The following is a 13,790-nucleotide window of genomic DNA, read 5'->3' as shown; positions in this document are numbered from 1 at the left end:
GCTCATACTTTTTCATTGTACTATCCATGCTAGTTTATTTTGTTTTCTTGCTTTCTTCTTATGTGTTTGAAAAACCTTAAGAAAAACCAAAAAAATAGTTGTAGCCTTCAACTAGTTTACCTTACATGCCTGTAGTAGTAATATTAAAAGAAAACCCAAAAATATTTCCCGCTCTTCTTTTGCTTGTTGGGAGCTTTCCCGTGTAAATAGTTTTATTGCTTTTCTTTTCTTTGGGGGTCAAGAGGAGAAGACCACGATGAAAATGTTGTGGCTCTCATATGCATTATTGTTGATCTAACCAAGAGCCCATATTACCTTGTATTCTCCTTCGAATTAAATGCTTGCAGATTCCATCTTAGTCCAATGCACGTGAACTATTATTATTATCCACACCGTTAGGTCGTGCAAGTGAAACGTAATAATGACGATATATGATGAAATGATTGAGATGAGAGAAGATGGTATGAACTCGACCTATCTTGTTTTTGTAAATATGATTAGTTCATCGTTCCTGATTCAGCCCATTATGAATGAAACATGTTATGACAATTAGAGATTATAGCTGGTCATGCCATGCATAATTATCTAGGAGTTTATAATGGTTTATCTTGCATGCCAACATGCTATTAAAATGGTTGTGATGTGGTATGATAGGGTGATATCCTCCTTTGAATGATTCAAGTGGCTTGACTTGGCACATGTTCACGCATGTAGTTGAAACAAAATCAACATGGCCTCTCCATGATATTTATGTTCATGGTGATTTATATCCTACTCATGCTTGCACTCATTGTTGGTTAATCTTAATGCATGTTCATGACTATTGTCGCTCTCTAGTTGGTCGCTTCCCAGTCTCTTTCTAGCCTTCACTTGTACTAAGCGGGAATACTGCTTGTGCACCCACTTCCATAAACCCCAATGTTATGCCTTATGAGTCCACCATACCTTCCTATATGCGGTATTTACCTACCGTTCCAAGTAAATTTGTATGTGCCAAACTCCAAACCTTCAAATGAAATTCTGTTTTGAGTGCTCAAATAGCTCATGCATCAACTAGGGTTGTCTATATCTTCCATGCTAGGTGGGTTATTCTCACAATGAGTGGACTCTGCTCATCATTCACGAGAAAATAGCCGGTAGCCGGGATGCCCAGTCCCATGCTCAAATCAAATCAAAATAATTGCAAACAAAACTCCCCAAGGATTGTTGTTAGTTGGACGGCACCCGTTGTTTCGGGCCAGCCATGGATTGATGTTCGTTGGTGGTGGGGGAGCATAAACTTTACCATTCTATTTGGGAACCGCCTATAATGTATGTAGCATGGAAGATGTCGAGATCTCTTGGTTGTTTTGTTGACAAGGAAAGTATGCCACTCCAAATATTATTTATCTCTGTTTCAAAACATGAGCTCTGGCACCTCTGCAAATCCCTGCTTCCCTCTGTGAAGGGCCTATCTATTTACTTTATGTTGAGTCATCATCCTATTATTAAAAATCACCAGTTGGAGAGCACATTTGCATGCATTGCTATTGATTTACATTTCTATTAATTTACATTGAGTGTGACTGTGACTGCATCTCTTTTGCCATCAATTACAATGTTTAGTCAGTCCTTGATCTTCAGGGGTGCTCTGCATTTATGTTTAGCGGTCTCAGAAAGGGCTAGCAAGATCCCATCTTGTTATATAATATTATGATTGTTTTGAGAAAGTGTTGTCATCCAACATTTATTATTATTGCTCACTAGTTGATTATGCCATTGATATGAGTAAATTTGAGACCTAGGTGTTATTGTGAATATGGTTAGTTCATAATCTTTGTTGAAAACTTGAATGCTGGCTTTACATATTTGCAACAACAAGATCAAACAGAGTTCGTAAAAGTTTTTCTTTATCACTTTCAGTTTGTCAACTCAATTGCTTGAGGACAAGCAAAGGTTTAAGCTTGGGGGAGTTGATACATCTCCAATGTATCTACTTTTGCAAACACTTTTGCCCTTGTTTTGGACTCTAACTTGCATGATTTGAATGGAACTAAGCCAAACTGACGCTGTTTTCAGCAGAACTGCCATGGTGTTATTTTTGTGCAAAAAGAAAAGTTCTCGGAATAACCTGAAAATCCACGGAGACACGTTTTGGAATTAACAAAAAATATTGACAAAAGAATCAATGTCAGGGGGCCCACACCCTATCCACGAGGGTTTAGGGCGCGCTCACCCCCCCCTGGGGCGTGCCCCCTGCCTCGTGGGCCCCCTGGACCTCCACCAACCTCAACTCCAACTCCATATATTCAGTTTCGGGGAGAAAAAAACAAAGAGAAGGATTCATCGCGTTTTACGATACGGAGCCTCCGCCAAGCACTAATCTTCCTCGGGAGGGCTGATCTGGAGTCCATTCGGGGCTCCAGAGAGGGGAATCTATCACCATCGTCATCATCAACCATCCTCCATCACCAATTTCATGATGCTCACCGCAGTGCCTGAGTAATACCATTGTAGGCTTGCTGGACGGTGATGGGTTGGATGAGATTTACCATGTAATCAAGTTACTATTGTTAGGGTTTGATCCCTAGTATCCATTATCTTCTAAGATTGATGTTACTATGACTTTGCCATGCTTAATTCTTGTCACTAGGGCCCGAGTTCCATGATTTCAGATCTGAACCTATTATGTTTTCATGAATATATATGAGTTATTGATCATGTCTTGCAAGTCAATAGTCACCTACTATGTGTTATGATCTGGCAACCCTGAAGTGACAATAATCGGGACCAGTCCTGGTGATGACCGTAGTTTGAGGAGTTCATGTATTCACTAAGTGCTAATGCTTTGGTCTGGTAGTCTATTAAAAGGAGGCCTTAATATCCCTTAGTTTCGAATAGGACCCCGCTGCCAAGGGAGGGTAGGATAAAAGATGTCATGCAAGTTCTTTCCATAAGCACGTATGACTATATTCGGAATACATGCCTACATTACATTGATGAACTGGAGCTAGTTATGTCTCACCCTATGTTATAACTGTTGCATGATGAATTGCATCCGACATAATTATCCATCACTGATCCATTTCCTACAAGCTTTTCACATATTGCTATTTGCTTAGTTACTTTTCCGTTGCCACTGCTACGATTACTACAAAACTACTACTGTTACTTTTGCCACCATTACCGTCACTTCCATACTACTTTGCTACTAAATACTTTGTTGCAGATATTAAGTCTTTCAGGTGTGGTTGAGTTGACAACTCAGTTGATAATACTTGAGAATATTCTTTAGCTCCCCTTGTGTTGAATCAATAAATTTGCATTGAATACCCTACCCTTGAAAATTGTTGCGATCCCCTATACTTGTGGGTTATCAAGGCTTTATATGCATCACTAGACTTGTTGTGAAGCTCTTCTTTATCCTTGAGTGACATCTCATGAGCAACAATTCTTCCAATGACTTCCGTTGGCTTGAGATCTTTGTAGTTGGGCATCATTTGGATAAATGTGCACACGGTATCATATTTTCCATCCAAGTATCTTAGGATCTTCTTGATGATGAATCTGTCAGTAATCTCTTCACTTCCTAAGCCAACAATCTCATCTATGATGAGAGCAAGCCTAGTGTACATTTCAGCGACACCTTCACCATCCTTCATTTTGAACTTGTCAAGTTGACTTTGAAGCACATCCAACTTGGATTCCTTGACGGACTCGATACCTTCGTGCATATCAATCAAAGTATCCCAAATATCCTTTGCATTCTCAAGACGGCTGATTTTCTTGAATTCTTCGAGACACAATCCACTGAAGAGGATATCGCAAGCTTGAGCATTGTATTGCAGCATCTTCAACTCTTCTTCAATTGCTTCACGATTTAGTTCTCTCCCATCGAACAATTTACCTTGCAAACCAATGCACACAATAGCCCAAATGGCGGGGTTATGTCCAAGAATATGAATTTTCGTCTTATGCTTCCAACTAGCAAAATTTGTACCATCAAAGTAAGGACCTCTACGGTGGTAATTTCCCTCACTAGAGGCCATACTCTCCTAGGTTGTGAAACCAAGGCTATGATCACCAAAGCTATGGAAATCAAGGAAAATGGAGACCAAAGCTCTGATAACACTTGTAGGATTGAAAGTATGTCTAGAGGGGGGTGATTAGACTACTTAACCAAATAAAAATCTAGCCTTTTCCCAATTATAAAACTTTGCAGATTTTAGCAACTTAACACAAGTTAAGCAATCAACATACACATGCAATTATAAGAGTATAGCAGTGGAATGTAAATCATTGCATATGAAGGTAAAGGGAAGGAGTTTGGAGGGAGCAAATGTAATGTAGAGATTTTTGGCGTGGTTCTGATAGGTGGTGCTATCGCACATCCACGTTGATGGAGACTTCAACCCACGAAGGGTAACGGCTGCGCGAGTCCGTGGAGGGCTCCACCCACGAAGGGTCCATGAAGAAGCAACCTTGTATATCCCACCATGGCCATCGCCCACGAAGGACTTGCCTCACTAGGGTAGATCTTCACGAAGTAGGCGATCTTCTTGCCCTTACAAACTCCTTGGTTCAACTCCACAATCTTGACGGAGGCTCCCAAGTGACACCTAACCAATCTAGGAGACACCACTCTCCAAAAGGTAATAGATGGTGTGTTGATGATGAACTCCTTGCTCTTGTGCTTCAAATGATTGTCTCCCCAACACTCAACTCTCTCTCACCGATTTGGCTACGGTAGAAAGATGATTTGAGTGGAAAGCAACTTGGGGAAGGCTAGAGATCAAGATTCTTGTGCTTGGATTGGAATGTCTTGGTCTCACCACATGAGTAGGTGGTTATCTCTCAGAAAATGAGTAGTGGAAGTGTAGGCATGTTCTGATGGCTCTCTCATACATGCATAAGGGGGGGTATATATAGCCTCCACACAAAATCTAACCGTTACACACAAATTCCCAAACTCGGTGAGACAGAATGGTTAAAATCGGTCAGACCGACTTAGTTCAAAATGTGAATGTTAGGCATTTTGGTGGGACCGACAATATCAACTCGGTGAGACCTATGCGCTAGGGTTAGGGCAAAACCTCATCTCGGTGAGACCGATCACTTGAACTCGGTGAGACCGAATCCAGTAATAAGCAAACAGAGACTTGGTCAGGCAAACTCAGTGGGACTGATCGCTCATCTCGGTTAGACCGAAACGTTACAAAACAGAAACAGAGAGTTTGCAATGCCAACTCGTTATGACCGATCGCTCACTTTGGTTAGACCTAAATGTTACGAAGGGAAACAAAGAGTTTGCATTCCCATCTCGGTGAGACCGAGATCCCTATTGGTGAGATCAAACTGACTATGGTTTGTGGATATGGCTATGTCGAGTGAACTCGGTGGTGCCGGATGAATCAAATCGATCGGGCCGAGTTTTACTTTAGGTTTAGGACATATGTGGAAATGAGAAAGTGGTTGAGGGATTTCAGAGCATATCACTAAGCATTTTGAGCAAGCAAGCCATTAAGCAACACATCATCGCCTTTTAATAGTATTGGCTTTCCTATAGACTCAATGTGATCTTGGATCACTAAAATGAAAATGTAGAGTCTTGAGCTTTTTCCAATATGAGTCCTTAGCATTTTGAGGGGTCCACATCTCTAGTCCATTTCATACCAATCATTGAACTTTCTCAAATATTGATCTTGAAAGAGTATTAATTCAATGAGCTATATGTTGTTATGAATTACCAAAACCTAGTTACACTTTTAAATGTACCTAAGAACGGAAATGTATTCCTTGGATTAACTGCATGTGATATACATACGAACGGAAATGTTTTTCTGGGATTCATTGTGTGGGATGTACATACGAATGGAAAAGATTGGGTTATGATGCCTCGCCCGATCGCAAACAAGCTCATTTTGCCCCAGCCTGTGTGCCAGGAGGGCCTATCCCCGATGGTTTCTGGGTCATGTGGGAACGACCCCCTATCACCCACACTCACTTGGCGACGGTTCCAAATGTCGTCGCGGAAAGGGGTTAAAAATTGTGTGTATAGCACCTCGCTGTACCAGTGATATACCTCAAGCTTCAAGAGTATATATCATCAGCTCAAAAGCAGATCATGATTGGCCAAATCAGAGAATAGGATTTACCAATGGCATTATTTATCAAGGAAAGAACTCCAGGTTTTGAGAATAAGCAAGAACGGTCTGATAATAATCCACCAAAGGATCTAGTGGACCGCAAAGGATCTAATGTGAGTAACGGTACTCAACCAGAAGAAGAAAGAATGTAAGGGGATCCGATTATAAAAAACTGACTAATTCAAAGCTCAAATGTAAAGGAAATATGATTTCCAAATCAAGGGATCAGAAGAAAATGCTCTGATTAAGGATGGATAAGTTGAGTAAGCTTAGGGGTACAATCAATGACAATTTGATTGGTCGAGATCTAGCTCATGTTCAAAATGACGACTGAGATGGAAAGGCGAATTCTAGGATCTAATTGAGGATTGCGAGCATTTGCAACATATTGAATCAACAGACTCAAAATAATAGTGACAAGGGATGACATTAACATTACGAGACTTACGGGATTAACCATAGTGCAAGGAAGCAAGAATTTCAAGAGCAATAGGCTGCTCAGGATTTTTGAAAGATTGGATGGTATTTCGAAGAGTTTTGTGAAACACATGAACAACTGGAAATGAGCGAATACTCGATAAGTGTGAGGAATTATCAGTAGGGGTTTTCATGTGGCAAAGAACTGTAAGGCAGTAGGCATAAAGTATTCACTGAACAATAGGGAGAATTTCAGGGTATCTTCTAATAACAAGATCAATGGGAAATGATTGTATGAATGTCATGTGTACATGGTTATCCATAGGGGTTTATCGATGGAAGGGAATTGCAAAAGCGATGGCACATAGTCTCGAGAGCACATCGGCGAGTATCATCAGAATCTTCTGGTGAAGCAGTCGATCATCTGTAATGAAGGGGCTCTCCGGCAGGAAGTGGGTACGAGAACCTAGAGTTAGAATTAGTAAAATCATTTAACCCGAATAGAAGAGAGATCAGAGTCCCGGAGTATACACGAGGATTAAAATATCCTAATACCACCCAATGGCGACGTGGGCCCGTAAGCCACATAACCATGTTAGTAAAAGTTTTGCAATTGACTAGACTCGACTTCGGCCAAGGAGTTTGGAAGGGTGATTCCTACAGGTAGTTGGCTCTGATACCGACTAGTGATGCCCCCGATTCAATCATACACTAATCATACACACAAATGTGTACGATCAAGATCAGGGACTCACGGGAAGATATCATAACACAACTCTAAACATAAATAAGTAATACAAGCATCATATTACAAGCCAGGGGCCTCGAGGGCTCAAATACAAGTGCTCGAACATAAACGAGTCAGCGAAAGCAACAATATCTGAGTATAGACATAAAGTTAAACAAGGTGCCATAAGATGGCTAGCACAAACTGGGATACAGATCGAAAGAGGCGTTGTCCTCCTGCCTAGGATCCTCCTAAACTACTACTGGTCGGCGGCAGCCTGTGCATAGTAGTAGGCACCCTCGGGGTAGTAGGAGTCGTCGAAGGTGGCGTACGGCTCTGGGGCTCCAGCATCTGGTTGCGATGTCCAAGAAGAATGGAAAAGGGGAAAAGAGGGAGCAAAGCAACTTTGAGTACTCATCCAAAGTACTCGCACACAAGGATCTACACTACATATGCATCGGTTGAAATGGGTAGTATCTATGGACTAAACTATAGAATGCCAGAATAAGAGTGGGGTAGCTAGTCCTATCAAAGACTACGCTTCTAGCAGCCTCCATCTTGAAGCATGTAGAAGAGAGTAGCAAGTATGTAACAAGTAACATCGCATAGCATAATCCTACTCGGGGATCCTCCCCTCACCACCCTGTGGGAAACCGATCACCGGGTGTCTCTGGAACTTGTAAGAGATGTGTTTTATTAAGTATCCAGTTCTAGTTGTCATAAGGTCAGAATACAACTATCGTTCGTCCTTTTGCCAAGGGACATGGCTATTCAGATAGATAAACTTCCCTGCAGGGGTGCACCACATTACTCAACACGCTCGATCCCTTTGGACGGACACACTTTCCTGGGTCATGCCTGATACGTCTCCAACGTATCTACTTTTCCAAACACTTTTGCCCTTGTTTTGGACTCTAACTTGCATGATTTGAATGAAACTAACCCGGACTGACGCTGTTTTCAACAGAACTGCCATGATGTTGTTTTATGTGTAGAAAAGAAAAGTTCTCAGAATGACCTGCAAATCCACGGAGGCACTTTTTGGAATTAATAAGAATTTCTGGGCGAAAGAAATACACCAGGGGGCCCAGGGCCTGTCCATGAGACAGGGGGGCGCCCCCCTGTAGGGCACGCCCCCCTATCTCATGGGCCCCCTGGACCTCCACCGACCTCAACTCCAACTCTATATCTTCCGTCTCGCGGAGAAAAAAATCACAGAGAAAGTTTCATCGCGTTTTACGACACAGAGCCGCCGCCAAGCCCTAATCTCTCTCGGGAGGGCTGATCTGGAGTCTGTTCGGGGCTCCGGAGAGGGGGATTCACCGCCATCGTCATCATCAACCATCCTTCATCACCAACTTCATGATGCTCACCGCCGTGCGTGAGTAATTCCATCGTAGGCTTGTTGTACGGTGATGGGTTGGATGAGATTTACCATGTAATCAAGTTAGTTTTGTTAGGGTTTGATCCCTAGTATCCACTATGTTCTGAGATTACTGTTGCTATGACTTTTCTATGCTTAATGCTTGTCACTAGGGCCCGAGTGCCATGATTTCAGATCTAAACCTATTATGTTTTCATGAATATATGTGTGTTCTTGATCCTATCTTGCAAGTCTATAGTCACCTATTATATGTTATGATCCGACAACCCCGGAGTGACAATAATCGGGATACTTCTCGGTGATGACCGTAGTTTGAGGAGTTCATGTATTCACCACGTGTTAATGCTTTGGTCTGGTTCTCTATTAAAAGGAGGCCTTAATATCCCTTAGTTTCGCTAGGACCCCGCTGCCACGGGAGGGTAGGACAAAAGATGTCATGCAAGTTCTTTTCCATAAGCACGTATGACTATTTACGGAATACATGCCTACATTACATTGATGAACTGGAGCTAGTTCTATATCACCCTATGTTATAACTATTGCATGAGGAATCGCATCCGGCATAATTATCCATCACTGATCCATTGCCTACGAGCTTTTCATATATTGTTCTTCTCTTATTTACTTTTCCGTTGCTACTGTTACAACTACTACAAAAACCCAAAAACATTTATCTGTACTGTTGCTACTGTTACCATTACTATCATACCACTTTTGCTACTAAATACTTTGCTGCGGATACTAAGTTATCCATGTGTGGTTGAATTGACAACTCAACTGCTAATACTCAAGAATATTCTTTGGTGCCCCTTGTGTTGAATCAATAAATTTGGGTTGAATACTCTACCCTCGAAAGTTGTTGCGATCCCCTATACTTGTGGGTTATCAAGACTAATTTCTGGCGTCGTTGCCGGGGAGCATAGCTCTATTCTCTGAGTCACTTGGGATTTATATCTGTTGATCACTATGAAGAACTTGAAAGACGCTAAGACCAAGATTTTGCCCTCAACTATGAGGGTAGGTAAAGAACTGCCATCTAGCTCTGCACTAGATTCTCCTTCCGTTATTAGTAGGCTTGCGACACCTAAACCTGCTACTGCTATGAATTCTGATATGTCGCATGTTATTGATGATGCCACTTCTGCTTTGCATGATGAAACTACTTATGTGCGTGATACTACCTTGCCATTAGGTGAATTTCTAGATGAACAACTTGCTAGAGTTAGGGGGAATGAAAATATTGAAGAACCTATTATTGATGATAGTGATGATGAACGTTCCCCCAATGATTATGTATTACCTGTTGTTCCTAAGGGTTATGTTATGAATGAAGTAGCTGCTATGGAAATTCTTGCTTGCAATGATAGAAATGATCTTAAGAAATTATTAGCTAAATGGAAGCAGCAGTCTCTTAATGCTAGAATGAAACCCGATCCTACTTTTGCTACTTCGCCTATCTGTGTTACTGATAAGGATTATGAATTCTCTGTTGATCCTGATATTATTACTTTAGTTGAATCTGATCCTTTTTATGGCCTTGAATCTGAAACTGTTGTGGCACATCTTACCAAGTTGAATGATATAGCCACCCTGTTTACTCATGATAAGAAGTCCCGCTATTTATACATCCTTAAGATATTTCCGTTCTCATTAAAGAGTGGTGCTAAGACTTGGTATAATTCTCTTGCTCCTGGTTGTGTGCGTAGTCCCCGGGATATGATTTATTACTTCTCTGCTAAATATTTCCCTGCTCATAAGAAACAAGCTGCCTTGCGGGAAATATATAATTTTGTGCAAATCAAAGAAGAGAGTCTCCCACAAGCTTGGGGGAGGCTTCTCCGGTTACTTAATGCTTTGCCTGATCATCCTCTTAAGAAAAATGAAATACTTGATATCTTTTATAATGGACTAACCGATGCTTCCAAGGACCACTTGGATAGTTGTGATGGTTGTGTTTTCAGGGAAAGAACAGTCGATGAAGCTGAAATATTATTGAATAATATGTTGACTAATGAAAATAATTGGACTCTTCCCGAGCCAGTTCCTGAAGTAATTCCTGAACCAATTAAGCCAACTCCTGAGCCTATTCCTAAACCCACTCCGAAGAAGAGAGGTGTTTTATTTCTCAGTCCTGACGATATGCAAGAGGCAAAGAAATCAATGAAAGAAAAAGGTATTAAAGCTGAAGATGTTAAGAATTTACCACCTATTGAAGAAATACATGGTCTTAATTTACCGCCTGAAGAACCACATTGTCTTGATAACCCGACATAGGTAGTAAAGGTAAATTCTCTCTATAGATATGATAAAGTTGAAATACCCTCTACTAAATTTCATAGCCCATGCTTGGATGAATTTGATGACTTTATGGCTAGAAAAGAAAGTTTTAATGCTTATGTTGGTAGAGAGTTAAAGAATAATGCTTTCGAGATAGGACGAGTAGGTGATAATCTGGCTAGAGTTAAAGATGAACTTCAGCGCGTTAGCAAATATGCTTCTATGGTTGCTACTCAAGTTGAGCAAGTACTCAAAGCTCAAAATGATTTTCTTGATGAATTGAATAATAAAAATGACTTTGCCGTTAGAGTGGCTACTAGAACTGGTAGAATGACTCAGGAACCTTTGTATCCTGAAGGCCACCCTAAAAGAATTGAACAAGATTCTCAGAATAATAATCTAGATGTTCCTAGTTCTTCTAAGAAGAAGAAAAAGAAGAATGATAGGACTTTGCAAACTTCTAATGAACCTAATGTAGGAACACTTGAGAATCCCACTGATACCTCTATCTCTGATGCTGAAACACAATCCGGAGATGAACATGAACCTGATGATAATGCTAATAATAATGTTCTTGTAGATGCTCAACCTAGTAATAACAATGATGTAGAGATTGAACCTGTTATTGATCTTGATAACCCACAATCAAAGAATCAATGTTATGATAAGAGAGATTTTGTTGCTAGGAAGCAAGGTAAAGAAAGAGAACCATGGGTTCAGAAACCCATGCCCTTTCTTCCTAAACCATCCAAGTCAAAGGATGATGAGGATTTTGAGCGCTTTGCTAAAATGATTAGACCTATTTTCTTACGTATGCGCTTAACTGATATGCTTAAAGTAAATCCTTATGCTAAGTATATGAAGGATATCATCACAAATAAAAGAAAGATACCGGAAGCTGAAATTTCCACCATGCTTGCTAATTACACTTTTAAGGGTGGAATACCAAGGAAACTTGGAGATCCGGGTGTGCCAACTATACCATGCTCCATTAAAAGAAATTATGTTAGAACTGCTTTATGTGATCTTGGAGCCGGTATTAGTGTTATGCCTCTCTCTTTATATCATAGACTTGAATTGAATAAGTTGACACCTACTGAAATATCTTTGCAAATGGCTGATAAATCAACTGTTATACCTGTCGGTATTTGTGAGGATGTGCCTGTTGTGGTTGCAAATGTCACTATCCTAACGGACTTTGTTATTCTAGATATTCCTGAGGACGATAGTATGTCTATTATCCTTGGTAGACCTTTTCTTAATACTGCAGGGGCTGTTATTGATTGCAACAAAGGCAATGTCACTTTTCATGTTAATGGCAATGAGCATACGGTACACTTTCCGAGGAAACAATCTCAAGTTCATAGCATCTATTCTATTGAAAAAGTTCCAACTATTATTTTTGGAGGTTTTGAATTTCCCCTACCTACTGTCAAGAAAAAGTATGATATTCTTATTGTTGGGGATTTTCATATCCCCGTTGAGTTAACTTAGTGTTATTCGAAATTTCTCCGGTACCGTGTTATTCGGAATGAGTTTGTTAACAAGACTTGATCAACCTTGTTAGTGGGTTCAGTTTGATGACCACGAGATGGATGAAACTAGAAGGCACAACCTTCTGTGCCCTCTTTTACTTTCTGTTATTTAGAGTAAATAAAGCAAAAATAGTATTATCCATCTGTTTTCTGAATTATCCGTGCATTAAAAAAATAGTCCAAAAATAAAAGTGCTCCAAATGCCCTGCAAATTTAGTATGATTTTTTCTGGAATATTTGAGGATTTTAGGCACTGAAAACACTGCATGAGGGGCAAGCACCAGGCCACGAGAGAGGAGGGCGCCCCCCTGTAGGGCGCGCCCCCTGTCTCGTGGGCCCCTGGTGGCTCCCCTCCACTTATGCTAGCACCCACACACTTCATCTTCTACCCAAAAAAATCCCCATCCAGCTCAAGCACGAGTTCTAGCTCATTTTGCTGCGATTTTCGATCTCTTAGCTCAAAGCTCCATTCACAAAACTGCTTTGGGAAATTGTTGCTTCGTATGTGACTCCTCCATTGGTCCAATTAGTTTTTGTTGTAGTGCTTTATTCATTACAAATTTTTGCTGCTTAGGTGACCATGTTCTTGAGCTTGCATGTTAAATTTTTGAGGTTCCAAGTAATTCTAATGCATGATATGGGCTCTAGGCACTTGTAGGAGTAGTTGATATCAATCTTGTTTGGCTTTATGCACTTTTATTTTGAAGTTACTAAAATTTCAGAAATTTTCAGAAAATGTTGAGGAAACTTTTGAGGGGCTCTTCTAGCCAAAGCTCCCAGGAAAAACAAGCTAAAGAGAAGGAAAAAGCCAAGTATAATCTTCCTCGCTTAGCGGAAGTACGACCATGTGAATGGCCATGTGATGATTTCTTGAGAGAGGCTGGAATTCATGAAGACTTTTATGTTTTAATCGAGACTGCAGGCCTCACCGGTTTCATCAATGACCGAATCGATCAATATCTCTTACTCACCAATACTTTCGTGCAAAACTTTTATTTTTATCCTAAGAAGTCACCGCCTGAAGTATCATTTCATTTATATGACGAGTTCAAAGAAATGTCTTTACGTCATTTTTGCGCGGTATGTAGGATACCTTATGAGGGAGAATTAGAGGAACCCCATCGTGAAGATGTGGTTGGCTTATCGTTGTAGAGGAGCCAAAGAAGGGTTCCGAAGCAAAAGTCTCTAGCATACACTTTCCTGTTTTACGCTATTTTGCCATATTCGCTAGTAGACGCTTGATTGGTCGTGGGAATAGTGGAAACTTGAGTGTTCCTGATATTATCATTCTTCAACATGCTTTGCTTGGAGACAATAGTTTTAAT

The sequence above is a fragment of the Triticum dicoccoides genome, chromosome 1B (genome assembly GCF_002162155.2).
Source record: "Triticum dicoccoides isolate Atlit2015 ecotype Zavitan chromosome 1B, WEW_v2.0, whole genome shotgun sequence".
NCBI lineage: Eukaryota > Viridiplantae > Streptophyta > Magnoliopsida > Poales > Poaceae > Triticum > Triticum dicoccoides.
The sequence above is the reverse complement of the archived record's forward strand: the minus strand, read 5'-3'. Positions refer to the sequence as shown.